The sequence below is a fragment of the Melozone crissalis genome, unplaced genomic scaffold (assembly GCF_028551555.1).
Source record: "Melozone crissalis strain CALT ecotype California unplaced genomic scaffold, PUWL_Pcris_2 ptg000019l_1, whole genome shotgun sequence".
NCBI lineage: Eukaryota > Metazoa > Chordata > Aves > Passeriformes > Passerellidae > Melozone > Melozone crissalis.
In genome coordinates this window covers 21705387-21717575 of record NW_026535797.1, presented here as the reverse complement: position 1 = coordinate 21717575, position 12189 = coordinate 21705387, and positions in this window count along the sequence as shown.

Genomic DNA, 12189 nt, shown 5'->3' with positions numbered 1-12189 from the left:
TGGCACCACTTGGAGACAAACAACCCACAGGTCACTGCAAGTTTACTGCCATTTGAACACAAACTCTGCTTCTCTCTCCACAGTTTATAATCACAATTACCACAGTAGTGTGTGTGAGCAGCAAAAAGAGAGCAAGTGCCTGCAGTATGTCCCAGTGTCCAGCACACAGTTCAGATAATAACTTACATTCACTTCTGACAGGAGCCTGAAGTCATTGTTTGCTCTCCCCTCCAGATGCAGATCTCCAGTTGATGATTCAGTGGAGAAGCCTTAATAAAGGTCTAGCAATGAACAGCTGCCTCATTCTGAAACAAGCTTCTTTAGGGCATATAGCATACAGTTTCATATTATGAAACTGTAACCAGCAGGGAAAGGGTGGAAAACAGTTGAAGCTACCAAGAAACAAATTCAGAACAAACAAAGCCAAGGGTTTTTTCTACGATGGGAGGGGATTGACTGGATGCCTTAATATTGGGCTGAAATTCTTTTTGTAAAACTATGGTGAAGGTGTATTTGATATATCAAACTCTGGTTTTTTCCCTAGAATTCAGAGAATGTGTTGGGTAGATGCAGTGTTCTAACTACAGCCATGAGCAGAACCATCAGTGTTGAAATAAGCAGATGTTGCAGTAGCTGTGATCCAATGAAAAGTTTAAACAGAGAGAAATGAGAAACCTTTCTCAAGGAACAGAAGAAGAAAATCTCTGTTCCCAGAAAAGGATTAAAAAAACTTTTGTTTTTATGCTAGAACAGCTCATCCTTAAAAATAGCACCCCAATAAGTTGACATGGCCCATGAATGCAGCTGTGGGAAAGCTGCAGAAAAGATGGGAGGGACTTCACGATTGCAGATTTCCAGGCGGCTGCTATTCATGGAAATTAAAAGCCAGGAGAGAACTGTTTACTGTGGAGGAGTCTCCATAGCATTGCAAGAGAGACTCCCCTCTCTAAGAGAACTGAGAACTGAAGACTATTTTAGAGGTTATAAACTGACTGAAAATCCCAGGTTTTTTCTCTTCATGTTGTCAGTAGGAAAGAAAAGAGAATGTGGAGGGAGGAGAAGTGTTCTGAAGGTTTATTCTGATTTTCTTATTATTTTTCTTTTAATTTTGTTAATAAACTTTTCTTTATACGCTTTAAAGTTTTGAGCCTGTTTTGCCCTCCTCATCCTAATCCATATCTCAGAGCAGGAAATGAGTAAATAATTTCTAGTGCATGGGCATTTAGCCAGCATTAGACCCATCATAGAAAGCAAACAGAAACCAAATTTGAGAAAGTCAACAAGGGAACCAGCTTGTTTGCAATACCTACTAAGACTAATGGAGACACAGAAGCACCTTACAACTACATAACTAATGAAAGGTGATTGTCCATAGCTCCACAAGCTAAGCAAACTAAAAATCCAATCCTACCTGTGGTGACACTGTGGCCTTTGGAGATTCTGCACACTCTTCTAGTACATGTTCAATACTAAAGCATCTTATTCCCAAATAAATAATAAGAAGGATGTGGAAAAGGTTCTGTTGAAGAGCAAGAAGAAACTGAAATAAAAACAACCCCATGCAGAAGAGCCTGTACTTACTCATTCTTCTGAATTTTAATTTGATTGATAATAATATTTTCCTTAAATTTTCTTTTTCTTGCAGATTTCATTGCCTTCTTGTTGTTGGGGCTTTTTTATCTTCAAGGAATAAGACATGTTTTATATTCCTGATAGATTTACAAACCATCAGGTGTCCTGACACCCAGAAATAAGTTAATTAATAGGCTTCATTCCTTGCAGGAGATAAATTCAAGAAAGGGTGGGGCAATCACAAAATTAGATGCTGAGCTCTAAGCAAAACACAACAATTAATGCAAAGCACACTGAGAAGCTCAAAGAGATATGCCCAGATATGATGGCATAAGCGTTCCAAATCACTTATGCCAAACAATAGGTTTGAGAGATTGGTGCAGCAGTTCTCACCTGAAATAAATATGAGACCAGTTACTCAGCTACTGTATTGTTGACATTCCTGCTCATGATGAAGGCTGTAGCAGTTACTGTGTCAAATGGATGCATGGCACTTAGTTTTAGAGGTTACAAATTTTTCTGTTGTAAGAAATTGACTGAGGATTACAGGTCTTAGAAAAGCCAGGACACTTTACACCAAAGGAATTAACGCTGCAGAGCAAAAGGCCTCCAAGACTGTACTTGCCTTGCTGAAAATAATTAGGTTTCCTCCAGGACACTGCTTTTCCCCTTGTATAGCTTGACCCAGTGAGGGACACGGGTGCACAAGATGTTCAGCAATGTTTTTATGGCCTTGTCTCTCACTGAAGCCACTCCAGGGTTAAACCTAAATGTTGTGAATAACAACTTGGTGGAAACAAAGCAAAGCTGAGCCATAGAGGAGGAACATGCACGGGACTGTGCCCAAGAGTTTTGTTCTGTGTTCAGAAGGGGGCTTGGAGAGGGGGAGTAGAGAACAGGCAAATCCCTCTCCAAAGAAAAAAAGTGCAATCCTGGCTTCACAACCTTTCACATTATTTACAGAGTGTCCTTATTGTGCTCAGAATATTCTGATGATGGTCATTATTGTAAACTGCTCTGATGTACAGCTCTAAACCTGAGAATATCTCTACAGTAACAGCATGTTGGCCATTTGCTTTTGAAGGACTAAGTTTCCCTCTTTAAAAAACTAACAATGCTAAAATCCTAATAATATTTGCTGTCATACTAATCTGCACTTCAATCAATTTCTCTCTGCAAGTAGGACTTTCTTAAGGTGACCTCTCTTTCTAAGGTGCCTGTTTGTGGCAGGCTTTACAAGCACAGCAGGTGACGGCCGGCCATGTACAACAGCCAGGCTGGGGGGCTCAGGCTGCTGGAACCTGAGCTCCTGCCCCAGATGGGCTCCAGGGACTTCGAGGAAGCTCCAGCCGGGCCAGGCTGCCTGAGCTGTGACACGGATCGTGCCTTGGCTCCGGAGGCCGAAAGGCACCATCGCCTCTGGCTGGGGGAAGGAAGATCCATGGTTCAGAGGGGAAAGCGGAGGTTCTTGGAAGCAGATGTGCTGTGGGAAGGATGCTGGTGCTGTGGGACAGGACGAGCTGAGCTGGCCGGCGGGTCCCGCAGCCTGCGGCGGCTGTCGCGCTCGGCTTTGGGTGCGATGCCCGGGACCCCGAGCGACCGGGACCGGCCGTGAGCTGATCCACAGCCTTAAGGAGCGCGGCGTGGCCCCGGTTTTATCCTGCGGGAATGCAGGGTGAAGTGCCGGCCGAACGCTGCCGCTCCGTGCTGCAGCCCCGGCAGGGCCGGCGCTTCTCTGAGCGCTTCATTCCCCGTCATTCCCTGCCATTCCCCGTCACTCCCTGCCATTCCCCGTCATTCCCTGCCATTCCCCGTCACTCCCTGCCATTCCGCGTCATTCTCTGCCATTCCCCGCCATTCCCTGCCATTCCCCGCCATTCCCCGGGCGCTGCCTTGCGGGAGCGCGGCAGCAGCGGCGGAGGGCAGGCGTTCCCGGCCGGCTGCGCCACCGAGACGGTGCTGAGAATGCCGAGAGACAGCCCAGGCTCTGGAAGAGGAGACAGCGACACAGAGGGAGCTCGGGCTGATGGCACCGCCCTTCTAAAGCGGACTGACGGGCCGCAGCACGCCGAGTGTTCCTGCGCTCCCGGACAGCGCCCACGGGGCTGACGGAAAACCCATGGGCCTGGGATCGGCTGCGCTTTACCCGGAGCAAGCTGACACTGCTGCTTACCTGCGAGGAGAGGCTTGTCGTGATAGGACAAACCTACAAGAAGTCATTTATCTACAGCTGTATTCTGACAGCAGTTGTGCAAAGAAATATAAAAGTAGCGAATTTATTACTTTTTCTGCCTGCATGATTTTCTTGGAAAACTGTGTAGTCCACACCCTTCCACGGCATGTGGAACCTAAGCAAACTTTGCCAGCAATTGTGATTCATCCAGTCCTTTAATGGTTGCATTTTCATTTGAATATGAGATAATAGAACACACACCCTCACACACACACACACAAAATAAAAAAAAAAAAAGGACCTGTGGCAAATTTTTCCTCTTTCACAGAAATTTGAGTGTATATGTACAGTCATGTGCTAGTTAGTGTCCAGGTGCTCAGTGCTGGACTCAATGCAGCACAGCTCATGATAGTGGTTCTTATCATTAGATCCACCTAATCACCACCAGTAAATGTCTTATTTTAGTAATACCTTATTTCATTGATTCATTTTTATTTAATCACATTGGAGATTCTAGTCCAGAAATTTGTGTAAGTCAGAACATATTTTCTGAAGTTTTAATTAAAATGTTCAGTGCTTTGTAAGGAAAAATGCTGTTTGCCCAATTGAAATAGTTCTTAAAATGATTTGAGACAGCTCTGTGTATTTCATGTTGAGGTGGGTATTTCAGATATCACATGAAAAAAATTGCCCTTTTGCTGTCTAGTAAAATTCACCCACTCAACCTATAAACTTGAGGAGGATCTCCCCTGGTACAGTCTGGCAATTGATTTCTGTTAAGGGTGTACTGATGGAGGCACACACTTAATCTCTGGTCTTAATGTAATTGGTCTCAGCCATCTCCCCAGAGCACCTGTGCACACTGCATCCCACAGCTGAAACAGTGAAATGAGATTTCTCATTTAACCCTGCATTGTAAATTTGGCCGTGGTTCTGAGCAGAAAGGACAGTCCCTACATATAACCATTCAGGAGCATAAGAACACTAAATGCCTTCTCTGCTCAGGAGGAAAGAGAAAAGGGAGCAAAATCCAGACGCAGAAGCACAAATAAGTACAAATACAAGGGAGTAATGAACTGTGACAGGACTAAGGGCACAGCTGTCTGCTGACAAGAATGAAGAAATCAGGGCTTTACTACAGGTTTACCTCAAGCAATTAATTTCACTTCCCTTTAAGAATCTTTGTCCTTCTGCAAAAAGGGAGTAATGACATTGACCTCTTTTGTACAGCCCAGCACAAAGTGAACATTGAAAAAATTGTCCTGCTTTCCAACCCTTACATAACTACAACTTTTATTTTTTAATGTCACATTGAAAAACTTGCCTACCCAGGTGTAAGACTATCACAGCATGTAATAGAAAGACAGATAAGATATTGCTTAAAAATCTACACACACTAAAATCCTCCACATTCAAAGGTAACAAGAGAGGTACAACAATATGACATATCACTGCCTAAAGAGGTCATGTTATTTGTATACAGCCAAACCACCAGGAGAAATCATGCACCATTCTAAAATAAAACGAAACCACTTCCTAGTGGAAGGAAGTGGTTTGGAAGGAAGAGATGTCTAGGCAGACCTATTTCACACCCTCAGAACACATTCACCACATTTTTACAATTCAGGCATTTCAAAAATTTCTTCTACACTATGGTTGGAGAGACATTTGTCTGATGCTGCTGCCTACCAGTAGAAGTAGCTATTGCTAAAAATTGCTGCCTTTCAGATACAATATGCTGCAGGGACTTGAAAAGCCTGTGCTGTGGAAAATGGATAGTGTGTGGTTACAGATGGGCTCACAGGTGCAAGTTGTGGAAAATTTCAGTGTCACTCACTTCATCTGTGTCACTTACAACCAGAACCCAGGACAGATCTTTAGGACAAAGCTCTACAAGTAATAATCCACAAAATACATATTTCTCAAAAATGTCACTGAGGGCTGTCAACCAAACAGACCTCTGTCTCTGCATGGGCATTCACAGCAGGACATGGGCCAATGATTCAATTAACCCAGCAACAGATTAAGGAAGTAATAAACATTAAGAGGCTAGCCAGGACATATATAGAGAAATAGCACGTGGTTCATTGATCATAAGGAGTGATCACAAGGAAGGAATCATTTCAGAGAGAGAAGTGAGCCTTTGCTCCATTTCTGTCATGTAGAGATAAAGTTTTCTGGTAGGATGTTTTCAGATCCAGGATGAAAGTTTCCAGGCAACTCACATGATTCAAACAGAAAATATAACCTTAAGAAATAGAATATAGCAAAGAACTACAATTCAATAAATTATTATATACATTTTAACTTCACATTTCCAGCTGCATTTTGATTAAAACTTAGGTACACACTGCGTGTTAAGTTCATGAATGTAGTAAAAATATATATTTTTAAACAAGTTGAACTTTTTTTTTCTGAAATAGCTTCCAACATTTTAGAAAATTACCGAACATATTATAAACCCTGCTGTTCTGCAGTGGTTGTCTACAAATGTATTTTCCATGTGAACATCAATAGCTTGGTTATGCTTTCTAAGTGGAGTATTGGAAGTATACAGTCATCCAGCACATCCAAGGGTCTCCTTGTGTGAATTCATGCATTTTTGTTTGACAGGGCCCATGAAACTGAGAAATAGAAATGGTTTTGATATGCTTCAGTAAATGGATATTTGACTTCGTGCATTTCAGGAGTTGAGAAACTTAGAAACTTTTCTCTCTATTGTCTTATTTGCACTAAATCTGGCTTTTCAGGTCTTCAGTCCCATGTGCCAAACTGATTTAAGTTATCCCACCCCCAGTATCCTTGTGAAAAAAAGAAAAAAAATCTTATTTTACTTCCATACTTCTATTCTTCTTGCAGACAGGCTTGGAGATTCAACCAACCCACAGAAATTATAATTCTGAGTCAGGGTTCAGGTGTTGGGCTTTCTTGATAATACAGCTTCTCCCTATTTCTCCTGGTAAGAGGGACAAAATTTGTAACTTTTTATGACTGTAATAGAAAGCTGCTAATTAGAATAACCTAGATAGATTAATTATTTCAGAGAAAAAAAAGGAAAAAAAGATCTTGCTGTACCAAGGTTGCAAGTAATAGAAGAAATAGAAATTCAGCTGTGCAGAGAGTCTCATGGTTGGTGTTGGCAATTCTGTATTTCCAGTATCATTAAATCAGCAGCTACCCAAAAGTCATCCTTCAATGTGTTAGATTCATCCACCAAGATTAGACATTCATAGGAGAAGACTGTAATGAGATCAGAAGATAATAATATAAGATTTATTATACAGAATACTAAAATAGAAGCTAGAGAATGACAAAGATAAAGCTTGTGAAATGCTTTACATGGAGATCTTGGTTCTGTTTAGACACAGGAAACGGCTCCATTGAGCAGCAGCCAAACATGCCTCAGCTTGGTGGCATCATCATCCAGAGTCCTGCCATCACTGAAAATTCACCCAGCAGCAGTAAATGAAATATCTACACTTTCCAAGTGTGAATAAAGAGGTTTTTTCAAACACTTTCAAGCCCGGAAGGGCCAAAGAATCTACCCTTTGAAAATCAAACTCAATATTATATCCAATATTTCTGACAATTTCTCAGGTTATGAAAAAGAAGCAACAAAAACAAAACCAAAAATCCTAAAATAAAGATGGCTTTTGCATTAATCAAATGCAGTTCCAGGCTGTATATCCACGAACCCAGTGCAGGATGACTGATTCAGATACAGTGAACTTCTGCACTTTGTGCCATTATATGGCTGCAAACATTTGTTCAGCACTATAGCATAAGATTAGCTGCACTAAGTGCCAAATATAACATGAGTCATGTTGTGTAGGACTTCATCCTGGGGTGTCTCAGCTGAGCTGGGGTCATGCCCAGGAGGGGCACATTCTGTTCCAGGCTTTCAGCCTCCAGCACCATTTTCAATATAGTTGGCAGATTTCTTCTGACACAAGTTGCAGTTACAGTGGTGTGAAGTGTTGCTGTGGATGCTTCCTGGTACAACTGCCTCCCTGTGCAGCATCCAGCCTGCCAACCAATGCACAGCCTTGTCTTCTCCATGCCTCTGCAGCTGGCACTGCCTGCAGCTCCCATCCCATCAGGCTCTGTCAGCTGGCTTAGACTGCACCATGCATGGGACCAAGAACAATTGCATGCACTTTGTTTTTCCTCTCTCTCAGTTTTTTGGGTTTGATTTTTTTTGGGGAGTAGAGGGGGAGGAGGCTGCGTTTTGATTTGGGGTTTTTTGTTTGTGATTTTTTTTAGTTTTACTCAGCTCCTCATTCCAGGCAGCTTTATTAGTAATGTGTTTATTTTCTTTTGTTGTAGTCCTGATTTCTTACAGCTCAGGGAATTGATGTACAGGACACTTATTTGAAGATATTCTCACTCTTTTAAATAAGCTCTCTGAGAAGCTAGGGCAGTGTAATGGGCTTGTCTGATAAGCCCACTGCAATATTTGGCATGCCTGGGACCTACTGTGCTTTCATTTTCCACGAGGATGAATCTCAGATGTGCTTTGAAATCCTCAGAGCAGGATACAGATGTTCAAGTGACAAAAGCCAGTGCTCAGAAATCCTAATGCACAAGGATACTTCTTTTGGCAGGATCCTGGCACTCAAGCTGTTATTCTGACCTGCTGGCCGTCTGCTTTCCATTAATCACTTCTGGCAGAAGAAAAGACCTTCCAAAAACCTTTCACCTTTGGCCTATACTCAGGCAGCAAACAGGATGCAGCAGCACACAAGGTTTGTGCCAGACAGATCCTCAGCCTGAGAGCACAGTTCTGAGGTTTTGCCATGAGATTCCCCACAGGTCTGTCCTGGAAGACTCAGCAATCTTATCAGCCACACCCCATCTTAGGTTTCTTTATCTAAATAGGGTGGTAGTCCTCAGTTACCCTGCCTGTGTTTGTAGCAAGCTGACAAGTTAGTTCATGCCTAGCACAGATCCTGCAGGACAACGTCCCAGGGAAGATGATTAGAAGATGGATAATGCCATACTTTTTCTTAAGGCTTTTGTGATTGAGGGAAGAAAAGGACGGAAGGGAATCAAGAAAATATGGATCTGAATCCAAGTCAACTTCAGCCTTTTCTTTTCTGCACTTGGGAACATTAATGTCCAAAAATCTTCAGAGAAAACGGAACTTTTCTTAGTGATGTAAAACAGAAAAATCCTTTCAAGAACACCACATATTACTAACCATTAAGGAAAGTCAGCACTCTTGATTAAAGACCCCAAAATACCTTTATTTTACTTCTGATAAATGTCTTCAGAAGCACTGAATGAATTTATATATCTGTCACTCCACCCTCAGTTAAGCTCCCTCATTTCTTACAAAGGGAAGTAAGAAATCCTCCTTTCTAAGCCAGCAGCTTTGTTACCTGTCTGAGAATGAATTCTCACAGTTCTGCAGTGGTCAGACTGGCGTTTGAGACACCAAGGACCTGCATCCCAAGCACCTACTGCCCCAGGATCCAAATGGGTTTATACTCCCACATCTTGCACAGCTGGGTCTGGTGACCATTGCCTCTTAAGGGCTGAAACAAGAATAACAATGATAATGATATGTGCATTTAGCCTTATGTGGGGGATTTCTTCAGATTAACTCAAAGAGCAGAGACAGGTCCTTAATCTTTGTGCAGCTCTAGGTGTAAATTCTTCCTACCTCTGACATGGCAGCCTTGGATTAGCTGGAACTGAACTTTGAACATCTGGGCAGAATGTGAACAAAGGTAATCTCAGGCTATGGTCTTGCTCTGGATGACATGCTCACCACACCCTGTGCTGCTGTGGCTTCCCGTGGTGCTGCAGTGGTCTGGGCTGTTCTGTCATTTATTGCCAGCTCTCCCATGCCCTAAGAAAAGCAGAGCAGGGACTTGTATTTATAAATAGTATATGGAACACCGAGGGCAAATCAACAGCCATCAGATGATAAAGTCCACATCCCCCTGGAAAGCAAAAGTGAAAATGACAGGCTGTGAACCATCTGTGAGCCACACCAGCCAGGGCAGGTGCATTTGCATGTGGTAGAGGTAATGCCTGAGGAGGAGCCTGTCTGTGGATTTGGCTGTAACTGTCCTGTAGGAGGCTGTTCCTGGAAGATGATAAAAGAATTCTGGCATATAAACCCCATTGCTGGTCAATGTGCACACATCAGTACAGCCCTGACTCAGTCATGCCCTCACACCAGCCTGTCCCTGCAGCCTGAATCCCAGCCCAAATCCTCAACACAGCATTTCTGCAGTGCTGGAGTGAGATAGCACTTGAGTGGTGGTATTCCATGTTCCAGCTTGCCAGAAGCACACACCAGCCTTTAACTAAAGCTCTGGTTTTCAGTTGTGGCAACCCACAGCTTGGAGAAACAGCCTGATTAAGAGAGAACCAGAACAACTGAACAGAAGAGCACCTTTGGGTAGGAATCATCTCCAGAGCAGAGACCCTCAGCAAGGGCCACCTTCAGCAGAGCCTGCTGCAAACCTCCCTCCTTTCTCCTCTGCTTTCTCCTCATGATCATCCCATAGAGCCTGCAGGAGAGCAGGTGCTTTTCTAGGAATTTCCAGCCTCCTGACTGACAGCCTGCACCTGTGCCATGCAGGGCTGTTACATTCCCTGGCATTAGCCAGGGGGCTATTTTTAATTGGCAGGACAGAAACAAGAGGTAGAGCCTTTGGCCAAGTGTTGCAACCCTGTTACTCACAGATTGAATCACTTTTTGGCACCCTCATTAAAGCACTTGCTAACAAACTTTGCTGTCTTTTGAGGAGCACTGGTATTGAGCAGTGCCCCACAGCGCCCTGCAGTGCTGTTTGCTGGTGTGGGAGCAGGAGAGCTTCAAATCACTCAGCAGGACACTGAGCTAAGGCACCATCCTCCACAGCCTGGTCAGTGTCTTACAAAAGAAGGCAGAGCTTGCCAAGACACACTGGGACTCACTGGAAAGCAACTGCAAGAACTCAGGCCTAGTCTGGGCACTGACTACAGCTTGGCTGGAGCCTGAAGCAAAAGAACATTTGTGGTTTTACAGAAGATGAAGCTTGTGCTTTATGTTTTTATTGCTGCCTTCTCTCTTCATAACTTGGGCTCATTTGTAGGTCAAACTGCCACTTGGAGCAAACGAAATTCAGGTGTGCCTATGAAAGGCCCTTTGGAGCCCAGTGCTGCCACAATCCTGCTCCTCCAGCACAGCAGGACGTGCTCCCTTTACCTTCTGCCATAACACAAAATGCAGCTTGGGTCCTAGCTTGGAGCAGGGGAGGATGGGCTCAACACTACTCATTGTATTCCTGGCAGAATCATGCACAGAAGTTCTTATGATGTGTCACAGGACAGCCTATGTAAACAACAGTCACATCAGGTTATTGTTCTGTACAGATTCAGTATTACAAACTTCCCTGCAGTACTAAAAAAACCACTAAGGAACCTTTTTTGAAGTGCCATTAGGATACAGAAGTCTTATCTACTTAACTTTGCCAAAAATACCCCACAAACCCCTAACATCATGAAATAATTTGAATACAAAAACTCTGGAAGGGGCCTTTGTGATGAGACTTTTAATGAAGTTGTAAATACAGCAAAATTGCAGGGTAGTGTTATCAGCCCCTTTCTGGAGCTTCCATTCACACATCAGAGATCCCTTAGTGGACAGCACCTCTTGAATATTTTTTGTACTCCACACAAGCTTCATTGTCCACTCTCCTTCACAATATTTATGAATTGTTATTCCCTACATTGCCTAAAGACCCTTCTTCAGTGTTACTCTAAGAAGAACAAACTTGCTGCCTGCTGTTTTCTCTTCTTCCTTCCTTCTGCCTCTTTCTTTTTAGGGCTGTTAACCTCCAATTACAGTACTTGAGAATCTGTCAGTGATCAAGAGACAGACTCAGTTTTGATGACTTCATGTAGCAGAGTGAGGGAGTAAAAAAGTGGTTTTTTAAAAATATTTAAATTGAATGATGAATCCTTGTTTGAAAAGCATTGCCTCTTTCAAATTAATCTTGCATTCTGTGGCATTAGAACTTGAAAAGAACCTTTTGATAAACTGATGGCACTATTAGAAAAAAACAGAACTTTTACCAAATTGGCTGTCGATATTTTGCCCACATCAAATCATTTCTATGAATAGTCCAGTAAGTACCTATCCTACCCTAGTATCAAACTTCAGTACAATTTTGACAGCAACAAGAATTTAGTATTTGGCAGCTGTTTCCCTGGTCCAGGGAAAACCTGCAATTTTACCAGAATCTCTCACAGATCAGTGCCAAAAGAAAAAGCAAACCCCTTACAGGTAGCTGAAAACTTAAGACCATAGCTGCAAACCTACAATTCCTGCATCACCCAGAACAGTTACTTCTCCAGTAATGATTTGAAGTGTATGCACATACTTATAACCAATTCCCACAGCATGTGCCAATTATATTTTGTCAGCATGACTTACTTCCATACTG